General features: G+C 43.9%; 1 non-coding gene and 2 pseudogenes across 1 annotated transcript; 2 read left to right on the plus strand and 1 right to left on the minus strand.

The window, feature by feature from the left end:
• The first annotated feature begins 5,105 nt into the window (after window positions 1-5,105).
• LOC136821907 (U2 spliceosomal RNA) lies at window positions 5,106-5,279 on the plus strand (annotated as a pseudogene).
• A 259-nt stretch (window positions 5,280-5,538) lies between these two features.
• LOC136821899 (U1 spliceosomal RNA) lies at window positions 5,539-5,702 on the plus strand. The gene has a single exon (XR_010848815.1). It is a non-coding gene; the product is annotated as a U1 spliceosomal RNA (small nuclear RNA).
• A 200-nt stretch (window positions 5,703-5,902) lies between these two features.
• LOC136821895 (5S ribosomal RNA) lies at window positions 5,903-6,000 on the minus strand (annotated as a pseudogene; the record flags this gene model as incomplete).

The following is a 6,000-nucleotide window of genomic DNA, read 5'->3' on the forward strand; positions in this document are numbered from 1 at the left end:
ACCATCCCCTGGAAAAGCGGTCAAATCCCCCCCCAAGGTCAAACGCAGCCAAAAAGCTGAAGAATTGGCAAAGACAGAGTCGAACACCGGGGGAAAGCTGGCCGCTGACAAGAAGGAAATGATCGACCGGGTGACCCCAGACCGACATCCAAACGTTCCCTTAACTAAACACGAATTTAATGCTTTGTGGAAAAAATTGGGGGAGCATCACAAAAAATCCGAAACAAGCCCAAAACTGGAACCAAGAGTAGTTAATGGGAAACTGATGAGAATGGGCTCTATCACGTCTCTGATGTGTGGGGTTGTTGCAGGGCTATACCTCCAGAACGTAGCAAAAATACTCTGCATCAAATACCCATCCTTCATCCAAGACCTAACTGCCCCAAAGGAAATAAAGGAAGCCCTAATCACGAATGCTTGCATGATCAAAACCCCTTTTACCACCCAAAACGCGGACATGGAAGCAATCAGCAGATCAATGAAACTCAGATTAGACCTTGGGGAGGAATGCGATGATACCTTATTCCAACTATATCACAAATATCCTAAATTTTTTCGACATTCCTAACTAAAAATGATTGAAAAAAATAATTGTATTTCAAAAAAATATTCTATCTTAACATATAATATAAACGGTATGCGTGATGCCCATAGGAGAGTGGCTCAATTTGCAGAGCTAGTGAGGTGTCAGGCAGATTTCATTTTTCTCCAAGAAACCCATCACATTGGCACTGACAGGTGGGGGGACCAGTGGCCGAAGGAAAAATCCTTTTGGGCCGATGGAAATACCTTCTCACGGGGATGTGCCATATTGCTGGGTCCTAAAATTAAACAAACAATTCTAAATCAGGAACGAGATGCACAGGGTAGATACGTGTTTTTAAAAATTTCCCTTCAGGGGGGTATAAAACTCAATCTAGCCTGTATATATGCACCTGATAATCCCATGGAAAGGGTGGACTTCTTCGAAAACCTAAAAACCCGCTTAACCATCTTTTGTGGGAACGACCCCCTGATTTTAGGGGGAGATTTTAACTTTGTGGAAGACCCCTTTCGGGACAGAGTGGGAGGGGATATAACCCTACCCCAGTTCACCAGGGGGAAGGAAGAGTTTCAAGAGATTACACGTTCCTTTGACCTCCAAGACCAGTTTTTAACTGTGGGTAAGAAAAGGAACGAGTATACCTGGAGAAACTCGAAAGGCACTACCAGGAGTAGGTTGGACCGTTTGTACGTCAGCACCTGTGGGGCCATTCATCCTCTGGAACTTAAAACTATTAACAAATCTCAAGATCATTCACCTATTTTTTTAAAATTCAAAACTACTTTTGAGCATCAGAGGGGAGAAGGTTTTTGGAAACTGAACACCTCCCTTCTAGATTCAAACTCCTACAAGGAACTCGTCAGTGGAGTCATACAATCTTCACTGGCTCAACCTTGGGAGAATATTTCTGTATGGTGGGATGTTCTCAAGGAGGCAATTAAGGTCGAATCCACAAGGGCCTCCAAACAAAGAAAATTGAGAATGTCCAACGCCAAGAAAGCACTACAGAGTAAACTTGATGACCTGATTTTGAAATCAGAGAAGGACGACGTTAATGCCCAGATAGTAGACATACTAGCTGAGCTTAAAACACTCCAACTCGAAAACGCGCGGGGAGCACGGGCTAGAAGCGGCCAACAATTGGCCGAAGAGTTCGAAAAACCAAACTCATACTTCTACGCTGTGGAAAAAAAACGCGCGGACGAAAAACGCCTGGATGCACTAATGATTGAAAATGAAGTCACCCAGGACCAGTCCAAAATCAGGGAAGGTGTGAGTAAATTTTACAACCAACTATTCACACCTGACGGGGAAATTCATCAGGAAAATAGAGATTTCTTCTTAAATCAACTCTCCAAAAAATTCCCAGAAGAAAAAAGGGCACTTTTCGAACAGCCCATTTCCCTGGAGGAAGTACAGGAAGCCATAAAACAGTTACCGGCTGGCAAAGCACCGGGAATTGATGGCCTCCCATACGACTTCTATAAAACTTTCTGTGAAGAAATCTCACCAATCCTGGTGGAAATTTTCCAATTCATCACCACTGTCTCTCGCATGTCTGACTCACAACAGGTGGCAGTAATTTCCCTATTACCAAAAACAGGGGATTTACTGGACCTCACCAACTGGAGACCAGTTTCACTCCAATGTTGTGATGCCAAAATTTACTCTAAAATTCTCAGCAACCGCCTCAAGACTGTAATGACTGACCTTGTCTCAGAAGAACAGGTGTGTGCTGTCCCTGGTAGACATATTCAGGACCACACTTTACTTGTGCGCGAGTTGATAGCTTATTCAAATCACAAAGGTACCCCACTATACATTATATCACTGGATCAGGAAAAAGCCTTCGACCGTGTGGATTGGGACTTCATGTTCCAGGTTCTAACACGACTAGGCATTCCAAAAACATTCATCGAAGCAATAAGACCTCTGTATTCCAATCCAGTATCTATGGTCAACGTCAATGGCCATATGACGGATCCCATTCCCATCAAAAGGGGGGTTCGTCAGGGGTGTCCTTTGTCAATGTTCTTATACGCCCTAGTCGCCGAGACCATCGGGCTAGCAATTCAGAATGATAGTGCCATTGTGGGTGCTGACATACCCGGTTCTAGAAAAGTGGCTAAAAGAGTCCAATATGTCGATGACACGAATCCAATCGTTCGAGACACGGACTCCATTTACCCACTTTTCGAGCTGTTGAAAAAATATGAATCCGGGACCGGCGCACGACTCTGTCCAACTAAAACTCGTGGTATTGCCATCAACCACCCACTGGGAAAACACCTTTGCCCGGACATCCCAATTAAGTGGAACCGACCCGACACCAAAATTCTGGGAATCATTTTTACATCAAATTTAACCAGATCAGCCGAACTAAACTGGGACAGAGTTTTGGAAAAGGCTGAAAAACGGGTGGGTTCCCTAGCAGATCGCAACATCTCTCTGCAAGGCAAAGTCCGGATCATAAACACTTTGGTTCTATCCAAGGCCTGGCACGTGGGACGAGTCTTCGCCCCACCAGAGAGGCACAAAATGCTTCTCATGAAATTAGTGTTTCCATACGTCTGGAAGCCAAAGAAAGAGACAGTCAGCAGACAAGCCATTTTTCTACCCCTCGAGATGGGCGGGTTATCTTTGCTTTCGCTGTCACATCAATGCGCGTCCCTCCAAATCAGCGACATCCTAAAGATTGGAGCGGATAAGGCACCTCTTTGGACTTTCCTGGCCACCTATTGGCTGGCTGACCAGATCTATGGCTTAAAGGATGAATGGAAACACCTTTTCAACAACAACAGGCCAAAAAATATTTTTGCAAAAAAACCAAAACACTTCGAATTCATTTTACCACTACTAAAAGGGGTGATTCCAAAATTATCACCCAAAACGCAATCAGTGTCCTCCATAAGGAAGTTGGTCAATTCTGACCAGCAGACTTTACAGAGGACACTGGAAGCCAGAAACTACATCCAGAACCTTGTGGGTTTTGAAATTCCCTGGAAATTTCTGTCACAAAATACCTACTCCCTCCCAATTCCAACTAGACATGGGGATATCAGGTACCTCTTGGGACATAATGCCTTGCTGGTCAAATCTAATATGGCAAGGTGGTATAAATACACCAAGGTTTCCCCTCTTTGCTCTAAATGTGGGCAAGAGGAGACTTTAATTCACGTATTTATGTGCAACTCGTTTGGGGAACTTCGAGAAAAAATCCTCCAGACTTTGAAGCCCATAATCCCAGCGGGAACCGGTTTTTTGGATCTTCTGTTTGGCAAACAAAAACACAGCCTGGCCTCATGCTTTGCGATTGAAAGCCTACATCAAATGTGGACATCACGCTGTAAATTTGAATATGAAGGGAAATTAGATAACATTTCTTACGTATTTCACAAAATTACTAGGACAATAAGATATTGTGTCCTCCTGAGTCCAAACACCAGCCCTTTTGCTTGTGAGCTTTTTGATCCCTGCAGTGGCTCTTTTAGTTTCTGAGTCTTTTGCAACCTTTTTTCTGTACGGTCACTGCAGATAAAATTTTTGTGTCCATTATATACCTAGTATATATAAAAGTTTTTTAAAAAAAACAGCCCAAATTTAAATATTTATCTTTTAATTATTAAAAATACAGAAAATATATTCAGAATTTTCTTTTGAAGGGGGGGGCAGGAACTACAGCCATTAGCGCGCTAAAGTAGTCTCCTGTGTGTGATCCGGAAAAGGCTTTTGCTACCATCTAAGCCCTTGTCTCCATTGCGGCTCTTGTTACAAATTTTTGAAGTTTGCTACCAATACGATCTTTGCGGCTCTTTGAAAAATTTTCCCGTGGTGAAAACCACAAGTGGATCGTGACCGATTTCTGTTCGCGCCACCAAGTTTCGCAAATATAGACTAGAATGTGATCGACACCTCGGCTTCGCGTCGGATCAAGTTGAAGTGCATTGTAATCCCTCCTTAACAACGGAGGTCGTGTAAAACACTTCTCTGGTTCTTCGAGTTGGTGGGGCGTTAACGAAATGCGCTCCCCAGCCTAGACAAAGAACCATCCGAAACGGATTAAACGGACTTAGCGGAAAAACGATAAACAAGAGGAAAAACGAACAAGAGGAAAAACGAAAAACGAAAACTGGCGAGAGAGCCAGAGTCGTCGGGCATGTGTCGATCTATTCTACTTTTTTCTTTTCACAACTCCAAAAAACTGACCAGCCGGATAGGATTTTAAACTATTTTTATTCATGTTCCTTGAAATAAATTTATTATCTAAGCATAGCCCGGTCTGGTAGGTTCGGAGCTCTGTGTCACCGGATCACACCTCATTTCGACTAAAGGAAGCTGAAGTTTACTATTTCAACAGACCGTTTCAGCGGCGGATTTTTGTGAGGGAAAAGTGAGCCCCTCCTCAGGATTGGGAGAGAACCTGGCCTAAGTCAGGCTCTATCACCCACAACGCACGCTACGCGTGCGCCCCTTTGCTCCAACTCACTCACAAAAATTTGTCTTTCGGCCTGTAAAAAAAAAAAAAAAAAAAAAAAAAAAAAAAAAAAAAAAAAAAAAAAAAAAAAAAAAAAAAAAAAGTATCTGTTCTTATCAGTTTAATATCTGATACGCCTTCCATAGTGTTGGCTCATATATTAATCTGATTTTTGGCTTCGGGTCAAGGGAGCGAGGTTTACCTCACCCTGACCACGGGTTGCCTCGGCGTTGCACTACAGTCGAGCGCGGCCCATTTTTATAAAAATTGAAATCACTACTTAAAGCTTCCTTCCCTCCATAGTCCTGGTGGTTATGTCTTCATGCGCGAGCGATGCGTGCGCATTTTGTTATTTGACCCGGCCATGTGGATGAGCCCCCTATCCTTCATTCCTTCCCTCCGCGCTAGCTAGCTATCATCTCTTCCTTCCTTGGATGCAATTTGCATTTCTGATTTCTTTAGACCACAAGGAAAGTTATACCAAGGGACACCTAGGCTGAAACGAATCGCATTCAAACTCATACTTACCTGACGGGGAAGTAAAGCCTGATCAAGGAGGGGTTTCTTCCAGAGTGAGGCCCTCGCATTGCACTTCGCTTGGGCTGACCTCTGCGATTGCTACAAGTGTAGTAACTCGACCGTACAATTTCTGGTAGTGGGGGCCTGCGTCCGCGCTCGCCCCCTTCTCTTAAAAAAAAAATGAATCAAAAAAAAATTCTCCACTGATGGGGCTCGAACTCAGGTCTTGTCTGTTCGACCCCTTGCCCTGCCTTGCCCCACCCATCAAAAATTATTTTCCCCATCTCGCCTCGAACTCAGAAGTGATGATTAGTAGACCCCTCCCATGAAAGTTTTAGACCCCAGAAAGAAAAGAAATCATGAAAAGCCTACGACACCGGGAGTTCCCAGGCGGTCCCCCATCCAAGTACTATCCCGGCCCGACGATGCTTAACTTCCGTGATCGGACGAGAACGGGTGTTTT

Source organism: Clytia hemisphaerica, unplaced genomic scaffold (assembly GCF_902728285.1).
Source record: "Clytia hemisphaerica strain Z4C2 unplaced genomic scaffold, Clytia hemisphaerica genome assembly, whole genome shotgun sequence".
In the NCBI taxonomy this organism is placed as follows: Eukaryota; Metazoa; Cnidaria; class Hydrozoa; order Leptothecata; family Clytiidae; genus Clytia; species Clytia hemisphaerica.